Source organism: Neopelma chrysocephalum, unplaced genomic scaffold (assembly GCF_003984885.1).
Source record: "Neopelma chrysocephalum unplaced genomic scaffold, ASM398488v2 Primary Assembly neopelma1_138, whole genome shotgun sequence".
In the NCBI taxonomy this organism is placed as follows: Eukaryota; Metazoa; Chordata; class Aves; order Passeriformes; family Pipridae; genus Neopelma; species Neopelma chrysocephalum.
Genome location: NW_020897800.1, coordinates 4030681 through 4050119, shown reverse-complemented (window position 1 = coordinate 4050119; position 19439 = coordinate 4030681). Strand labels below are relative to the sequence as shown.

General features: G+C 50.0%; 1 protein-coding gene across 1 annotated transcript in view; it reads left to right on the top strand.

The window, feature by feature from the left end:
- JAM3 (junctional adhesion molecule 3) overlaps positions 1-19439 on the top strand; it is a 31469-nt gene that overhangs the window by 4000 nt on the left and 8030 nt on the right. The window lies entirely within an intron of this gene.

Genomic DNA, 19439 nt, shown 5'->3' with positions numbered 1-19439 from the left:
ATCTGGCTTCTCCATCGGCTGGAATATGAACTGCACCATCTTTTCCCAATTGATAAGGGCTGGTTGCCTTCCCCCTGAACCCCCAGGGAGTATCATGTTGTCATGAGGCACAGGATCGACACCAGATTTAACTACTGAACATCAGATCCGTGCAGTGGAGGAGTGAGGGTGTGTGCAGCAGAGCCCAGCGCTTTGCTGAGTCAGGACACGGCCCAACAACCACTTAATGGCTTTAATTGCACTAATGAACGTTCTGGACACGGGCTGAAATTTCACCCAAAGGGCCTGGCTTGCTGCTGGGTGCAGTTCTGGCAATAGCTGTGCTCAGGGCAGAGGAAATACCTGCTGGGTCACAGTTCTCCAACTCCCTGCTGGAAACGAGAGGTTTCAGTTTCAGAAAAATAAATAATAACACGAAAACTGAACTTTTTTTTGGCCAGAAAGCTCGGGTCTTTGTTTGCTTCTGACCCTTCAGAGCTCTCACACCCTCAGCAAAAAAAAACCTGAGATGGGAGGTGTTGTTTGGAGAGTTTAATTCTTTTCTTTTGTAGAGACTTACCAAAATACATACGTGGGGAACAGGACAGCACTCCATGGACTTCACCAGAATGTTGGTCTCAGGGATAACCAACTCCTCACAAGCTTTTGCTTCTCATTTTAGAGGTCAAGCAGCTTCCTTGGGCAATAAAGGTTGAGAGAGGTGTATATTGGAGGTGTTTCCTGCACAGGAATGACCAGCTGAGGTCCTGTTATCACTTGGGTTGCCTTCCTGCATTTCCTACTCTAAGGAAGCTTTGTGTGGCTCCTGTGCAGGAGCTCAGCTGTCCAGCACAAGGCTTGGGAGGGCAACACCAAGACAGCTGCAGAACAGGGCTGGTGTCCTGTTCTTTAGAGCAGCATCCTAAGCCAGGCCTTCAAATGTCTTAGGAAAAAACCCCCAACATGCAAAAAAAGAGGTCTAGAGAGGCTGTTCCTCTGCAGATCTGCAGATCTTCAAGCTCCTTCTCTGCTGTGTTGGGTATTGAAGGAAGTTGCTTTTGGTGCCTGTTCCAAACCAGAAAACCAGCAGAGAAAAGAACAGCAGAGGCAGAAGCAAAGCTTGTAAATGGGAGTTGGCAAAAAAATAAAATAAATTAAAAAAAATTAATTAAAACAAATCATCTCAGCAATTTCCACTGCTCCTGAGAGCAGAGTTGGGGCAGATTCCCATGAACTCACCTGTAAACTGCTGAGAGCTGTCAAATGGGAGTCCAGTCAACACTGGGCTGGCATTACCTAATTAAAAAGAAACGAAGCCATGTACATGTTGTGACCTGACAGCCCACAGGTACTTCAGATAAGCTCAGAAAATTAATGGGAATTGTTCTGTCATGCAAGAATCACTTGTCACTATAAATAATACAGAGTATTGGGTCCTGTGGTGCCCTCATGGAATGGAGCATGGGGCTTAACACAGAGTCATTTACGAGGGGAAATGAGGGGTTTTCAGAGCAGCTATAGGTGAAATTAAATTGTGTTCAGATAATGCTCAAGGTTTTCTTTTTTTTTTTAAGTCATAAATCCTAGGGATTTCAGAGTTAAAGCCAGAACATGCTCTAACCTCCTCCCTTCAATGTACCTGATTATTACAACACAAATGTAAGATCAGTGGGTTTTTAAGAGCCCTCTTAATTCAGTTGGGCACAGCTGGCTCATGTGAAGACACTGAGCTTTAAAACTGCAACGTGCCAGGGAGTTACTCTATCTTTGGCATATGGCTAAAAAGCAGCAGTTGATGATGTTCAGCAGTATTTTAAGATTTTTTTTTTTTAATCACGCTATTAAAAATATATTTTGGTGGACTAGGTAAGATTTTCTGCTGAGCTGGAGAAATCCACTGAAATCTAAGGGGATTTGTTCCAATTACTAGGCTGGGTTTCTAATGCCCATGACCTCTTCAGAAAATCCCTGCCTTAATAAACTTTGGGCAATTTCTTATATAAGTGGCCAGTATTTTGCAGAGAGGATGCAGACTGGGACACTGTTTTGAAGGGTGGAAGTGTAATACTTATAAAAATTCATGCCTGCTGAAAGCATCTGACTTCCCTGCTCACTCCCCCGCTTGAGACACCTAATTCCCATGCCATTTTTGACAGTCTTGCCCCCTGTATCTCAGGATTTGCAGCCACGAAGTCCTTCAGTGGTTGCTGAGGAAGCGCATAAAATTCCACGTGTCCAAAGCAAGCCAGGGGTTGTGTTTCATTAGCAATACAGAATAAGGCTGGTGAGCAAGGTCATGGAGGAGAGCTGTTTGGAGAGCCAGGCTTACCTTTTAACAGAGAAATAGTGCTCAGCACAGCAGTCCTGCTTTTTATTCCCAGCAGAAAGGTTCCTGCCACTTCTCATCGCTCCGGGGTGGCTCCAGTGTTCTCTGAGACCTCGAGTGGAGGTGGTTGCACAGCAGAGGACTTAATGATTTTGTCTGCATGTGAATGTACAAGGCTCTGCTTGATCTTTCAGCCCAAAATCACCCATGGAGACAGTATTTTTGTTTTGCTGGGATGTTATCCTCGAAAAAACACAGGTTTAATGGATGTTACTGCTGTTCCCTGCATTACAGCAGCACGCGTGGTTCCTGCACACGGGGCTGTTTGCTGGGTGCTGCCAAAAAAGAAAATAAAAGAAAAAAGCAAAAACTCTGTACCAATTTGTGTCCTCACTCACTGAAAGCTCCCCAGAAGATTAATTCATGGTTGCTGCTGGGCTGCCATAAAGATGAGCAGCATTCCTTGGAGTGTGGGATGGTGATGGCTGAGTGAGCTTGAATCACAGCAGTGGAAAGAACCCCAGTGTCCACAGCAGCTCTTCCACGGACCCCAGGGTCCATTAAGGAGATTGTTGCCTGTTAATGGACTTCCTCCCAAGGCTCTGGCTGCTAACACTCTCCTGAATGATTTCCGGGAGCCTTCACGGCAGGGAAGGTGTTGCAAAGTCCTGCAGCTCTTGCTGCTCCTATGAAATAGCTTTTATCCCCTCGAAGGAACTTAGCAGCAGCTATTTTTAATACACATTTAAATCTTTGCTTTAATCTTATTCTTCTGTATTGATCTCTGCAGAAGCTCAAAGATAAATATTTATTTAAAACCCACCACGTTGTTTTGGGGTTGGTTATTTTTGGAGCCTGGAAAACACCCGTTCTGTAGTAGTGAGGGCATCTTAGAAAGGGAAGTCCCAGCTCTGTGCTCTGGACCTCTGGACCAGCCCTGGCTTCCCCAGCCTTTGGGAGTCCCTGGTCCTTGGAAGAGTGGGTTGTTGAGGTGTTCAGATACCAACAGCCAAGGTGGGAGGAGTAAAACACAACCTTGTAGTAGAGTGATTGCTCTGTGCTTTGCTGGCAGGACTGGACACACGTGCCATGAAACAGGTTGGCTTCACCCACCGTGGATCTCCCTGTTGATGGAGAGGCTCCTGCAGCAGAGGAGGTGCTGCTTTCCCTCCCTCTTTGGTCTTGGCTGCTCTGCTGAGGTTGCACATCGATGGGGCTGGGCTGGTTTCTCGGGGAGCAGGGAGGCAGTGGCTTATCTCCTGTCTTGTGCAGGAGCAAACAGCTCTTAGTTGGCTACAGCCTGGTCAGAGATGATGGGGTTGCCTTTGAACTGGCGATGTGGAGATGAAAGGCAGAGTGCCTTGTAATCACCTCCTGAGCCTCATGGGCTCTCCCTCGAGCAGAACTGGCTGTTTGAGTTGGTAAGCATCCTTATGGAGCTGGTGTTTTCCCTTTATTTTGGCCAGTTTTCAACATCCCATAAATAGCAGGGCAGCGTGGAGCTCTGCCTGCCAAAGCTGCCTCGTGCGTGCTGGAGGGGAGGTTAAACCAGGTACTAACGTCTCTCCTCTTCCATCAGAAATCCTCTGGTGGGCCTGGCCACCACACAGCTGTCCTCACCCACGGGCACCACGTGCTCTCCCACACCACAGGGCAAGATAAGCCCTTTGAAGTCTGTGCTGGGGCTGGCAGCAGCTTCTGAGGCACCCGGGGACCCCCCTTTTTCAGTTGCCAACTGCTCCCTGAGTTCCCCAAGCCAACAGCTGAGCTCCGACCAGGGCTGATCAGTCTGAGGGGCTGGAGCACTGGGGCCTTGCCAGGGGACAGAGGGGACTCCAGATTCCAGTTTATTTGTGGTGCTGCACGAGCATGGGAGGATTTGGGGGCTCTTTCCCCATCACAGTGCCAAGGCGTCAGCATCGCCCACGAGCATCCCGCTGTTGGTCCACAATAGGGATTGTTCTCCTCGCCTGGGCAGGCTCCTGGTGTTCTGCTGCAGGCTCCTTGATCTTCCTCTCTCTGCAGATATTTGGAACAGATCCTGTTTGGCTGTTTTGACAGTTTGACTCAGCTATTAAGTGACAAAGGCAAGCTGGACCCAGGTTCACCGTGATTACAAGTAGCTCTACAAAGAGGGGAGATGAGGGTCAAATTCAGACACAGTGCCCTGGAGGAGAGGTCCTGGCCTCAATGTGTAGAGCTGGAGCTGGGTTGCATACAGCAGTTGTGCCTGCAGCATGCGAGGGGATCTCCTTCTTGGCTGTGACACTGCACAGTCCCGAGGAGAACGTGGTTTTGGAGTGACAAATATATCATAATTCTGGCTGCTTACATATTTCCCAAGAGCTTCTCAATTCCTGGCTCATGCTCGGTCACTTCTGAGGCACACATGCCATACATCTCACATCTGCCACTCAGCTTCACGTTCTGGACGTGAGGCAAAGTCTATCTTTGCTACAAAGGCTTCCCTCTCTCCAGCTTCCTTTTGGTGTCTGTGTCCCTCATTGAGGAGCAGTAGCTCCTTCAAAGAAATGCGAGGAAGCCCATTTGCAGAATTTACAGCTGCTTCCCCAGCCTTGAGTGTCCTCCTCTTTAGGAGCAAGCTGTTAAGCATGTTCTTAAGTGGGAAGATAAGTGGTGTTATGATCCTTTCATCTTCTGGCTCAGAGCAGGCTGTAGATATCTGATAAGGGGATGACAGCAAGGAAGATGCATAGGCACCTTTGGATTTAATTCCTACTTTGCAAGGCAGTCTTGAAAGCACATCTCTGGTGGGAACACAGGCTGGGAAAATAAAGCTGGTCCTTCCCTTCTCAGCATATGTCTTTCCCTCATGTCTCTGAGGCAGATCCTCTGTGTGTGCCAGCAGAGCTGGTGCACAGGGAGCTGGGTTCTCCATTTCTGAGCCCTCCTTCTGGTGCTGACACTCGAGGGACTTGGCTTGGCTTGTCTCTAGACACTGTTTCGGCTGGTGATTTCATTCCCACATTCCTTTTTTTTTGGCAGGTTTGAGCCGTGCTTTAAACAGGGCTGCATTTGCAGTCTCACACGTGAGATGCATTCCTGGGCAGGGGGCTGGGGGACAGCACCCATCAGCTTCACATGGGTGGGAGTCTTCAGATCACTCCTGAACAGACTGTGCATTCAGTTCCAGAATTCCTGCTTTAGTCCCCTGTCTGCTGGCTGAAACAGGTGGCAAGCACATGCCTGTAAGGGTCTGTGTTGGGGGTGGTCTTCAAGGTCAGCTGTATCCTGCCCACATTCCTGCTGGGTCCCTCCACCTCATCCTCTGGCCCAGCTGGCTCTGGGCCACCCAGCCCAGAGGTTCCTGACCACGAACACGCGCTGATTGTTGGGCAGAAACCACTTGAAAGTGGTGTTTGTGCTGCCCAAGCCTGTGCCAGCCTGCTGCGTGTTCCTGCAAGGCCAAGGGGTTGGGGCAGAACACATCCAAAATTCCCTGCTGCCTCCGGGGCACTCACAGTGAGCATCCCATGTCCTCGGGACAGGAGACAGTCCTTGTGCAGCTCCAGGATGTGGCAGGAGAGGCTTCTTCCACAGTAGACTCTCCACAGTCTGTGCTGGTGGCAGTGGTGGCTGTGCAGGTGGAGCTGGTGAGCTCCTGGACACACCAGACCTGGGGACAGAGGTGAGAGTTGAGCTGCTTGAGTCAGGGAGTTCTCTGGCAGGGTCTTGGCACAGTCTGCAGGCAGATCCAGAGGAGGCAGTGCCTTGTGCACTGAGGAGCCCACATCCAGGTGCTGCTGTTGAGGGCTCTTCCAAGGAGCCCTGCCCAGTGCCAGGCTTTTCCCAGTGCCTGCTGCTGTTGTGTTATCAGGGACTTCTGCTCCCTGCCCTCTGCGTGGTGCCAGGTCTTTCACAGGTGGGGCTACAAACCTTCCCACGGCAAACCCCATCTATCTGCCCCACAGGCTTTCTCTGGGGGGCTGCTGCAGCTCAGCAGGGCTGGCTTTGCCACCCCAGAGCTCTGAAGTGTGAACAGAGGCCGCAGCTCCCTCGGCCCCCAGAGCCTCTGCACCTCTGCTGTTACTCAGCACTTTTCTCTGACAGGGAATTAAGTAGGATTTCTAGGTCATTGTGGGCCTGTCAGGAGGAATCGTCTCCTGTAGACCTCATTATCAAGGCTCTTTCTGCAATGCCAGACTTCAGAACAATTGCAGCCTGGTTCCCTAAACACTGACTAATGAGACAGAGCTGTTAGCAGCAGTTTGCTAAATAAAGGCTGTTTCTGCCTGAGACAGAATAAAGCCAGACGGGATTTTCTTAGCTGTCTCTCACACAGAAGGTATTTCAAAGGACCCTTATTAAAATAATGAGCTAGATGTTGCTCTTGTGGTGGCTGCATGGGGTCAGTGCTTGATGCCAGTGCCAGATGCTTCCCCACAGCAGTGGCTTCAAGTAACTTGTGCTCAAGAAACCTAAAAACCTTTCCAGCTCCCTTGGTTTCAAGGTATTTTGAGCGTTTACCTGAGCTCCTGTGCCTGCTGTGATAGTGACCTGCTGCCTCTTGGTGGTCAAGCTGACCTTGGGTGCCTCAGGAAGATACTTTTTGATCTCCAGGTTGTAGCAGAGCTTGCTCAGCATTCATGGAGATGGGTTTGGAATGGCAAGGGATCCAGCACTCAGAATGGGAGGGACAAGTGGGACAAGTGTAATGCAGCTTTTGAAAGGAGCTGGATGTTTGCAGCTTGCTCAGGTGAGAGCAGAAGGGATGTAGCCCCCACCTGGGTAGAGAGAAGCCAGGTAACTTCTGCTCATCTTCCTGTAATGAGATTTTTCATCCTGCCTCTCCTCTTATCATCAGAAGGCCCTGGATTGGAGATAAACCCCAAAACATGATGGGATGGGTCCTTGCCTCTGGCTGGAGCAGGCACAGGAGAGCTGGGAATTATTACTTGGCCAGTTTGCAGGTTTGTTTGAAGGGGTGCTTTGATGTGGCAATGGGAGTCCATGGAAGGCAAACAGTGTCTAGACAGGTTTTCCCTCACTCAACTGTTGTTATCTCTGAAGCAGCAGAAGTGTTGCCAAACAGGCTGAATGGCTCCAGAAGCAGAGCTATTTCTAGGAAGATGGAATGTGATTTTTCAGGAGAATCCAAAGGAGCTCTTGCTGGATCCTCGTTGAACCTCCTGCAGGTGGAACTGCTCCTCTGTGTGCTCCAGGCACTGCCTGGATCAGTTAATTGCAGGTAGATGCTCCTAAGAGTGAGCAAGTGGAGGTCAGAGAGGTGGCTGGTGGGTTTCTAGGTGAGCTGGCATAGCAGAGAGTCCAGGAGAGGTGCACTGAGCAGTGCCATGGCCGGCGGGTCGGGAATCCAGGACGGCAGTCGATTTTGGCAGCAGCACCGTGCTGAAAAAAGATGCCCTTGGTTTGGCAAGCTGGAGGCTGCCAGGACTTGCCCAGCAGAGCTGGCCTGTGTGCCCAGTGACAACTGCAGCCAGTGGTTCAGTGGCACTGGGAGGGAAAGCAAAGGCAGGCCGGGATCGAGAGAGTTGTCACTGGCTGGCAAGCCCTGCTCTCAGCGCTGTCTCAGCTCTGATCTGCCATCTCCCCCAGGCTGTTTGGGAGGGGAAGTGGAGACTGGATTCAAATGCCTATTGTCTGTCCTTCAGCTGGGAGCAGAGCCAGCAGAGAGAGCGGTGCTGGCAGCATCTGATACAGGGGGCAGATGTGAGGGGAACATACTCATCCGTGAAACGCTGGCACTGGGATTTTCAGAGGAGCCTCAAAGGTTAAGTGCCATGTGTTGGAATGTGCACATGGAGGTCAAGAGAGGAATCCGGGGCTCCTGGGATTCCTGCAGGGCTTGGGGAAGCTTTTTGAAGGCAGCTCTTGCCACTGGGACAAGCCCTTGTGCGGCATCTGTCTGGGTTCCTGCTGTCCTGGGCCCCATTTGTTTAAGCGTGGCCGGGCAAAGCCAAACCGTGCCAGGTCTGATCTCACCTGGGGGCCTTCAGGGGTGCTCAGGTGAGCTCAGCCTGGCTCTCCACTCCTGGAGCCAGCTGCCAACTTCCCCAAGCAGGAGCTGAGAGCAGAGTGTTTCCTGACCCTGCCAAAGGAGGGCTTAGCCACAGGTTTCAAGCCGAGCTGGAAACTTGGCACTGAGGCACGGAGCAGCAAAGAGCCCAGCTTGCTCCTCTGTGTCAGGGTTGGCTTCTGTACTGCTGTGGGGAGTGCAAATATGTTCCCAATCTGTTTGCTTCACTGACATGACTCCAAGACACACAGGGAACAGATACACTGACCAAGAAGGGGCCATTGTTAGAGGGACCTTCCCGACTGTGGCTCTGCTGTGCCCGGCGCTGCTCGGCTTCATCCCCGGCATCCAGAGGGCTCCATCCTCCCGGGGATCCCAGCTTGAACTGCACATTAGCACAGACAAGCCAGGGGTTTGTTCCTGTTTTGCTCAATTTGTCCACCCGTGTGCCCCGATCTGGCCTTTTTGATTTACATGCTGATCTCTGGCAGGCAGGTATTAAATCAGGCTGTAGATAAAAGCAGTTACAAGCATTGCTTCCCTGAGAACCACCCCAGACATTCACTGACACATCGCTAATTGCACCCAGGCAGACAGATAACTCCCTGTGCTGGAGGCTCAGGAGCCAGGGGAGGGAGGGATGGGCTGATGGACAGGTTGGGATTTTGGCTAAGGAGGGATAAAGGCCCCGAGAAAAGCAGAGAAGAGGAAGGGAGTTACCTCATTTGTTTCCAGCAGCCAAGGCAGGGTTGTCCTCTGAGAGGTATTTCCTTAAGCTTTATACAGTCCGAATTTAGTTGCAACTTTTATGAACAATAAAGGCTTCCATGGTTTCCCTTGGAGGAGCTGGAATGAATCCAAATAGATTGCAGTGCTGAGAAGCAGATCCTGTTATTAATATCAGCCTAATCATTTCTTTCCATCTCCTTCCCACCTTTTTTCCCATTCACATTCCTAAAGCCTTCAGCCAAGTTACCAAGTCCAGTCTGCCCCCTTCTTCAGCTGTTTCTGACTCTGCAGGCCAGATTGCAGCCTCCCCTGGCTTTTTAGGGTCTGTGAGGGCACTTAATATGCCTGCACCAGGCTGGGATGGGGACTGTCCCCCGTTCCTCAGGAGGGACCTGGCAGCGTGGCACAAACCCCCCAAAGCTGGCAGGACAGCGGGGCAGAGCTGAGCTTAACTGGGGACCAGCACGTGCTGCTGGGCCTGTGTCTCTCTGGGAAAAGGGCCTCTGACCAGGACTCGACTGGGAGCATTCGGCTGAGAAAATTCTCTGCTAAAAATAGCAGCAAGATGATGTTTAAAGAGGAAAACAAGTCAGGGTCTGGGAGAAGTTAGTTCCCAGATACGTGGCTAATTCAACTCCCCCAGGACAAGCAATCTCTTAACCCCTCCGTGCCAAGGCTCATTTCTGCTCCATTAAACAAGCTTGCCTTGGTCAGGAATCCAGGCTGGGACAAGCCAGGCTGGGTTTTGTCCTCACTCTTTGCTCTGACATAGCACTGCTCCCCTCCCTCTTCCCCTGCTCATTTATGCCAGCATCTCCCTAATAGCTCTCTGTGTCAACGCTTCTCATCTCTATCTGTCTGTGCCTTCGTTTGGGCTCCCTTTAATTCCCCGATGCACTTCCTAAGAAAATAATCTCCTCTGAACCCTGCGGCGCTTCTCCCCGTGCAGGTTTGCACAGCCTGATGTTAACAAGGTAAGTCTTCTCAGATCTGCTCGTGTGATTCGGGGCTGCCCCCAAAATCACGTCTCCCCAGCTCACACGTCTCCAGGATGCCTTTTTTCCCCCCGGTAGAGCCGCATCCTTTGTTCTGACGGATTCGCTGCAGAGCTTCAAAGCTGCCTCACAGAGGCAGGGCCCCACCTCTCCAGCCTGGAATGACGGCAGTGGAATCACAGGCTCTTGGTCTCACGCTCATAGGCAGATGTGGATGTTCCCTCGGTGCCTGCAGCCAGCCCCTCGCAACGTTCATTTGTACATGTTTTGTGCGGCGCATTAGTGAGACAATTGCGGTTTATACCCGGGGCTAGAATTACACACACACAGAAAAGGACAAAAATTATACTGTAAAATTGGAGGAAATGTTCTTAAAACGAGAGCTGCTTTCGGTCTTGTCATAAATGATTTCTCTGTGTGCTTGCTCACGCCCTCTCCTGTTCCCTTTTCCAGCCTACTCTCGGCTCTTGGCTCTGCTGACTGCTGCTCTCTTCCCAACTCCCATTTTCCACAGGAAGATGACATGGTTGGTCCCCCATAAGCAGAACTTCAGATCCGTGTTTTGCTGGTCAAGCTATAGGCTGGAGGAGAAGGGAGGATCAGGAGATTAGAGTCACAGACAGAGGAATAGAGGATTAGAGGCTAAACCCCTGCAAGTCTCTGTATTGATGGTTGGGACACAGCCAGGCTCTGAGGAGCACTGCAAAGCCTGGTGCTGATAGCATATCCTCTTAGTTCCTGTCTTTGCATTGCAGGCAGCTTTTGAGATATGTGTCCTCATCAAAAGCCAGGGTCAGGCAGGTACCAGGCATCCCAGCTCCTGGGGAAGTCAAGTACCTGCTGAGATCAAGTCTGTGCGTTGGCTGGCGCGGAGCCTGGAAAACGTCACCCTGGCTTATGAGATTCTCAGCAATCCTTGAGTCAAATTCCCACACAAGACAAAAATAAAGGAACTTGCCCCTTTTCCCATTGCAGCTCGTTCTGTGTCCCTGATCCTGGCCGTAGATCCCCGTCATGTCTCGCTGACCCTGCTCTGTCCTGGAGACGTCCCTCAGCATCTGTGGGCTGCAAGGAGAGTCCTGCTGGGACAGAGGGAGGGAGAGGACAGGGGGAGGACCATTGCCCCTGGCTCTTGTGACAGTTATCTGCTGGTTCCCTCCCACTTTGCACTAATTTGGTATCAGCATCTGCCACTTTGGGGAGGAAGGGGACTTGCTGAAGTGAGAAATAACGTAGGATGTGCCTGCATGGCAATTCTTGGGGCTGGGAAACAATGGAAGGCAAGTGGGAATAGGCAGGAAGGGTTGGTTTCAAATCTGCCCTTTGCAAATATTCCCACTTCTCTTCAGTGCTCACTATCTTTGTTCCTGGGATTTGCTGTTGCAAGGCACTCTCATCTGGTAAACAGGTCACACAGAATGGCATATCCACTGCTGGCTGAGATAGCATGTTCCTTGCTCTTCCTGGCTTTCATTCCTCAGTTTTTTCCTCTAGTGAACTGGAACTGTACATCCTCACTGAGTTACAGGGGACACTGAATTTGAAGGGATTGAGGCTCAGCTGAGAAACGTGCAGCACTTGGACAGATGAAGATGATCATGGGGACAGGTTCCTCAGGGTTCCAGGGGCCCATCCAGCTGTACCCCTTGGGTTTTCATGCCCTAAAGCAGAGGTGGGGATGAGTTGACCTCCTGGGATCCCCTCATGTCCCATTTTCTGTGACTGCACCGATTTTCATGGTCCTTATTGGCTGTGAGCCAGCCCAGGTTGAAGGTGTAATTACACTGTCCATTTGTTAATGAAAATGGCCAGACCAGTGCTCAGCACAGTGTGACTGGTTTGATACGTTCCTGGTCAAGTAATCTGTATTTCTCATCTGGTTTTTGCCAAAACCTTGGTGCAGCTGTAATTAGAAGCTCTCCTACCTGCTGGCCATCCCTCAGAGCCACCCAGCAAGGCCACCTGCCCTTGTTTTTTCCTCCTGGAGAGTCAGCCTAGCACTGGAAGCCCAAGTCATCTGTGTAAGGGGCTTGACCTCAGAGGTCAGCAAGGCATAAGAAATGATCTGGGCAGGACTTAATCCCCTGGTCAGTGGTATCTAATGCAACACAGAAGCTCCATGCCCTGTTCCCTGTTGATTACACAAGGAAAACAAGACTTTCAGTTCAGCCTCATGTTTTTGGGTTGTTTTTTTTTGAATGGGAGAAGTAATTCAGCAATGCAAGGGCTGGTAGTAACAGCCTCATTTACGCACAACTTTCTTATTCATGCTTCCTTTCTGGTCCCTTTCCATTACCCTTCATCCCAGATTTTCAGGGCCAAATTCTAACTCTTTCCATCTTCTCTTAGATCTGAAGATGGCCTGAAATATATTCCAGAAGGAGATGCAATCTGACATGCTGGAAACTCTCTAGCTCTTGCTGCTTCCATCTTAATCTCTTTTAAGCATTAGGCATTAGTCATCCACACAAATATTGCTTCCTTCCCGTCTTGCATGTACAGTCAGTCCTTTCCAGGAGAAGAGCCAGAAACCAGGGGATGAGCTTGGGAAAACAGGAGAGCTAGGACCAGACATTCACGGATTAAGGTGTTGGGCAAGGTTTGTACATCTGCAAAATATTAAATGTCCATCTTCTCCTTGGTGGCAGCAGGGTGTAGATCCCTTAGTGGAGCTCGTATCTCCAGCCACGTCTGTTGGGACAGGTGAAAACCTGTTTGAATGAAATGGGATCAGTGTGCTAAGCCCTTCAGCCTGGGAGCTTTCTCCTCAGGTTGCCAGCCACCAGCTCACCTCTGCTCCCTCCTAAAGCATCTGTGCCCCCCCGAGGAGAGCAGAGCACGAGAACGTGCTGGAGGACAAGGTCCAAGCTCAGCGGGTCCAGCCAAGAGCTCAGACTTGGGCTAAGACCATAACTTTGAGCTCTGCCTGCTCATACAGCTCTGCAGCACGGCTCAGGGTGTCTCTCCTAGCCTGGGCCTAAGGATTTGCTGCGTGGGTGGCGTGTAGATCTGATCCTGAGAACGGGCTGTGTCGTTTCTGTGAGGGTGTAGATGTGTAGGACCTTAATGCCTGATCTCTAACCACGCTGCAATGCCATGAACACAACAGCAAGCAGAGATTGTGAAACTCTTACCTCCAAAAGCCCTGATCAGATGGGTGATTTGAGACAGTCTGTCTGCAGCTGCATCCCAACGTGATGAAACCAAGCTTGGGGAAACCATCAGAAAGCTCTGTGTGGTCTTCACAGGCAACACCTACGCTTCCCTCCCTGCACGGGAGAGAGGGGGAGTGTTTGGCTGCAGAGGAGGCTGCTTTGCAGAGAGGCTTTTGTCCTAAGAGGGCTCCAAATCTCCTCAATACCAACCTGTTTCACTCCCGAGGGTGGGTGTGCTCTGCTGTCTGATTAGGAGGTAGAACAGTAAATCCTCCTGTCCAAAAGGGGAAAAGACCAAAAAGAAAATGAAAGAAAAGAAGGAGAGGGAAAGAAAAAGGAAGGAGGAGAAAAAAGACTGTGTGCATGGCCTGGGTGCTAATGAGCCTTCTCTGCAGCAAATACAGTCAGACTGGTCTTTAAGGTCCCAGTTTAAGTCAAGAGATTTAAATCAGGAGATTTAAGCAGGTTAAGATTTCGTTCCAGAACTGCACATACTCTATTTGAAAGTCAGGCATCTCCTCACCTTCTCTGCTGGTGAGCAGGAAGAGAGCGAATTAAGAGCAAAATCCCAAATTACATCTTCAGATGAACACAAATGCTTGACAGTCCTTCCTCCACACAACTTCATCCTGCAGGGTCCTGGTCCTGCTGGGACCACCAGACCCTTGTGATCAGCATTTCAGAAGAGAGGGCCACCAGCCAGCTACCCAAGAGAGGAGGAAAGCAAAAGCCTGGACCATGTGGAATGCCAGAGCCTGCCCTGTAACGTTGCATTTGCCTTCTCTGGGTTAATTATGCCTCATGCTCCCTGCCCAGGCGGGCACATCTCCCCTGTTTGGAGCTGGCACCCTTTTAGCAGAGCAGTACAAGCCCTGCATCTAAAATAAGCCATGCTGGTTTATGATAGCTGGTAAAAATAAAGCTTTACCAGCACAAGCAGCTATAACAGCACAGAGGATTTACGACTGAGTGGGTTTTTTCCAGGGTGGGCTGGCCACAGTCTGGTGATGGCCTTTTTATAACCGTTATCAGCTCCCACACAGACCAGGTCCATCTGTTACTTAATTTGGACGGAGACACTCCTAAGCTTTTGTTCACTAATCACTCGCTGCACATCTACATTGTTCTCCAGCAGGGCAGCCCACCCCGGAGCCAGGCTTGGCTTGCTGATCTCAGGGAGACACCGTGGAAAAATGGAATAAAAAAGGCCTGCAGCTCGCTCAGGTCACTGGACCAGCTCCCTTCTCTCAGCTTCAAGGGGCTTTGAATCTGCCACTTGGGTGCCAGAGCAAACACACAACCAGCTCCCCGGGGCTGGAAGTTAAGGCTGAGCACTACAAAAGGTTTATGCACCCTTTATAAATCCAGTCTTTATGTATCACAAGTACATTTAAGTCCCTTGAGCTATTCTTGAAGCTCCAAAGACAGACAAAAAAAGTCCCCAAAAATATAACCAAAAAATGCCAAACACACTGGTCTCTCGTTCCTGTGCCATGCTGTGTTGTCTGCCCTACACCACCTGGCACAAGTTGCATTGTATGATCACAAAGAGACACACTGGGGATAGAGAGGAGGGGGGATAAAGAGCCTGGAGCCCTGGGAGACAAAAGGATGGATATTTCGAGGCAGATGGTCAGATGTTCCTGAAAGGGCTTATGGTGATTTCCTCAAAATAAGCTGTGGGCAGAAACCCGGCCTCCCCCTTCCTTGTCTTACCCAGCCCAGCTCTGTGTGGCTTCCTCCGCTCTTCCTCTGGGGTTTTCCCCCCACATTTCACCATCAGCTTCCTCCCTGCACACACACACAACCCCTGGGAGGCAGGGACAGTGCTGGGCTCAGCTGCCCCTCACAGCTCTCCTGCCTGGGCTGGACATGCTTGTCCCTGCCCCTCCCAGGGTGGGGATGGATGCTCCAGGGGCACCTCCAAACTGGCAGCTACAAACGTGCTGACATGCAGAGGGTTCATCTAACACGTTTTAACACCTAACAGCATATCACTCACTCAGTAGCTCTCCTGCTACACTGAGTAACCACCCGGAGAGCCAAGATGCTTAACAAGGCATGTGGTTTATCACAGCATTCCCACATGGCTTAGACACGCTTTGAATTGCAAATCAAGCAAGGGCTTAGTGATGATGGACACCTCAAGCAAGGCATATTTTTGTTGGTTTAGTGGGCAGGTGTTTAAATACAGCTGCGTGGTTTTTGTACTGCTTGTGCCTGACAGTGCATTAACTAAAATTACCGTATCAGATAACCGCGATATCGAGCGATGCTGCAGCACAGACTGTTGGCAGCAACTCATCCCAACTGTTTCCTGGTCATCCTTTTACTTTGCCTGTAATTCTTCAGGAACACTTCACCCCCTCTTCAAGTTTCTGCCTGGAGTTTTCAAGCAGAGACGGGGATGGAAGGAGATGGAAGGTCAGGCTTGGCTTTGAACAGTTCAGAGAGAGGAGATTTAACACATCAAGTTGTCTATAAAGCTGCTTTTTTTTTCAGTATAGCATTTTAAAATGATTCAGATAACATGAGTCACAGTAACAAGCATGGGCTGGATCTCTTTAGCTGAAAAAAAAAAAGTGCCATAAGAAAATGCTATAGACTTCACTGCCTTGTCCTGGATTCTATTTTGGAGGACTGATGACATTTGGGATTGAACCATATGTCTGGCTGATTCTTTAGCACATACAGATCTGGTAGGTATTCAGGAGTGCAGAACATACAGATCTGGTAGGATTTGGGAGATGCAGCACACAGAGATCTGGTAGGGATTGGGAGATGCAGCACATACAGATCTGGTAGGAATTCAGGGATATCGAACATACGGATCTGGGAGGAATTCAGGGGTGTAGAACACAGAGATCTGGTAGGTGCCTCTGCTGTGGCACATATGCTGCTCTGGAACTGGAATTCATGGCTATTCCTGCTGTTCTCCAAACCCTGGGTGCCTTTGGAGTGAGATTTACATAACACCAAACCCTTGCTGCTTATTTGCACTGGGCTAAAAGAGGCCTAAAGGAACACCTTTGGAACACTCCTTTTAAAAGGTGGCTTAAGCACTAATGATGATTTAACACGCAAAACAAAGCAACCCTTAAGTGTGGTCACCGAAGGGACAACCCTTGCCCACAGCAGGGAGATGGGACAGAGCAGGGATCACCCCGGCACTGATTTACAGACATCTGGGGAGCACTGGCTTGGTGCAGATTCCTGCAGCTTCAGGGAGACTGGAGAACAAGGGATACCCAAAAGTAATGCTAAGAAGAGCTATTAAGGCACTCTGCCCCTGCTCTGCAGTCTGTATGGTCACTTGAGGTTTGTGTTTTGGTTTGCTGTCGCCTTCTTGTAATTTAGAACATGCTACTTGCAGCATTCTGCCACAGAGAGGAGAATAAATCTGTCTTAGCAGTGATTTAAGCAGCCACATTGATCTCTGCCCACGGTCAATACATGTAATAATGTCAGAACCTCTCACACAGTCTCCAAGGACTCAGCTTCTGCCTTAAAATTTGTTGTCATCCTGCTTCGTGCCTGAGGGATAGACCTGAATCTCTTGTGTTTAGTGGGTGAGAAGAAGCCTGCTGTGAACAATTTCTGAGCAGTGAGATGGGGCTGGAGCTGATGGAGTCCCACTGTCTTGGAGGGAACATTTGTGGAGTCATAACTCCCTCAGAGCAACACAACAGTGTGGTTTTACCGTCCCCTCCTACAACTGAGCTGATATTGTAGCTGCAGCAGATGTACCTCAGCAGGACTGTTATCATGATGTCTCTTTGATGGGGCACCGTTTTTCTGAAAAATTATGTTGTGTAAGCAAGAATCCATAACAAACCCCAAACTGGTACAAGTTTCCTTTAAGGAACGAGGAACCCTTTCCCTCTCCTTCTTTCTCTAGTTTTTCCAAGAGGAAGATATATAGGGTAGCACAGACCAGGTAGATGCTGTGGAAGGTGCCTTCTGTGGCTCTTCAGGTGCTCTGCAGATTTTGGAAGGGTCCCATCACTTGGGAATTGTTTCCATAACTCGGTTCCCTGATGGTGCTGTCTCTGAAGAAAGCAGAGCCTACAACTTCCCCCTTTTTGAAAGCTGAGCCAAATTCCTTATCAGAGCCACCTGTCCAGAGCAGGAGGCCAACCAGCATCTCCTCAGATCAGCTGAGTGCTCAGAGCTGGGCTCTCCATTCATTCTCCCTTGGTTCCAGAAGCAGGAACAGCAGAGGCCACCAAATGCCTTGTTTGTATGAAGTTCCCTACATTGCTGTTGAAAATATACCCAAAGATTTCGAAAGGGTTTTCCCAAAAGTCTTGTCTTCTGAGACTAAGTACTTCCAGTGCTCTGGGGGTTTGCTGGGATCAGTGAAATCTGTCCATGCTCTCCAGGGAGCAAAGCAAGGATCACAGACAGAACACCTGAGAGGATCAAAGGGCTTCTTACAAGAGCATGTAGTGACAGGACAAGGGGGAACAGATTCAAACTGAGAGAGAACAGGTTTAGATGGGATGTTGGGAAGGAATTCTTCCCTGGGAGGGTGGGGAGGCCCTGGCACAGGCTGCCCAGAGAAGCTGTGGCTGCCCCATCCCTGGAAGTGTCCAAGGCCAGCTTGGACAGGGCTTGGAGCAACCTGGGCTAGTGGAAGGTGTCCCTGCCCATGGCAGGGGGTGGAATGAGATGAGCTCTAAGGTACCTTCCAACCCAAACAATTCCATGATTCTGTGATGAACAGAGACTTCTCCCAAATATCTATATTAAAGTCCAGGCCACAGTCCAGAGCACTGTCATCTTAGCTCAATATTGGATTAATCCCAAATGCTGCATGACTGTCTCCAGTGCAGAAGAGGGAAGGGTGGAAAGGTCCTGCTAAGAGCAGTTTTGGCCGGGCCAACTATTAGTTTGCATCAGCCAGTGGCTTTTGTGTGAGTAACAATGATTTCTGTACACAAAGGCAGCTTCTAAACCTTGCCAAACTCCAGCTCTCCCTGGTGGTCTTCGGGGTATCAGCACCGGGGCTCCGAGGAAAGCAAACAATGAGGGACAGGAATCAGCAGGGAACATTTCAAAATTCCTGGAAGGATTTTAGGTGTTGAAGGTCCTCAAGCTTTCAGTGGGAGTGCCTGTGCAGCTCTTGAGTGTTTCTCAGACTGCTGCCTTGCTCTCTTAGACTGAGCCACTCCACCAGAGGAGTTTCCCCCCTGCATTGCCAAGGTCTCTCTCCAAAAGCTTTCCACCCTGAAAGCCAGCACAGGAATTTCCACCTATTTGTCACGAAGCTCAAGATCATTTCTTTCTCCACATCTCCCTTCAGCTGCCTTTCCTGCTTTCTATTCATGTTTGTTATGATGTTTTACTCTGCCTGAGACAGTCCAAACCTTCAGCTGCATCTCGCGTCACCGAGGCACCAGTTCCCATCATCTTTAACCTGCTGTGTGATCGATGCCCAGCCAGGTCAGTGGGCATCCATCCATCCTTTCCACGAGCTTCTGATGGGCTTTGGCACAGCAAAGCTGCACGAGGGGCCATGGCAGACCCCTGCAGCTGATTATTTTGGCACTAATTAAGGTGTGTGGCCTCCTCCTGTATGAGACAGGGCTTTGGAGCAGCGTGATTTGTGAACACCAGAGCCTGATTGAGAGGCTTTGCAACAGCCAGAACACCCAGACCCAAAATATCCTCTGTGGTGAAGGTGTTTGGTTCACTTTCTTCCTCCTGTGCCACTCCAGGCACTCCCTGCTTGTTTCCTTCCCCCTCCAGGGGGGAGCTGTTGGTGAGTTGGGTATCCAGTAGAATATGAGTGTTGTTGGTACCTGCTCTGGTGGAATGAACAACAGAAGGGACATGGGAGGCAGATTTTTCAAAACAAAATAACACATGAAGGAGGGAAAATGACTGGACTAATTGGGAACATGTTGGTGCTCAGAGCAAGAAGGGAACAAGCAAGCTGGTGGTACAAAGAGTCTCACAGCTGAACTCCTGTCTTCTCCTTTCATGATTTATTACCTCACATTTTACATTACCACGGTTAAAACCCTTCAGATGTCATCAGCATGTGTTATGGGCCAGGCCTGGCACTTTCCATTTCCAGGCACTGACCAGATCTCTGGAGGTTGCTCTGCTTCCCCCCTTTTCCTGACCATCAAATTCATTTGCAAAATAAAGACTTTCACTCCTGCATTATCAGAGTTCTTTTACCATCTAAATAAGCACAAGGCACAAGGAAATGGCTCATGCTGTCACTGCTTTTGTGCCATTATGTTAAT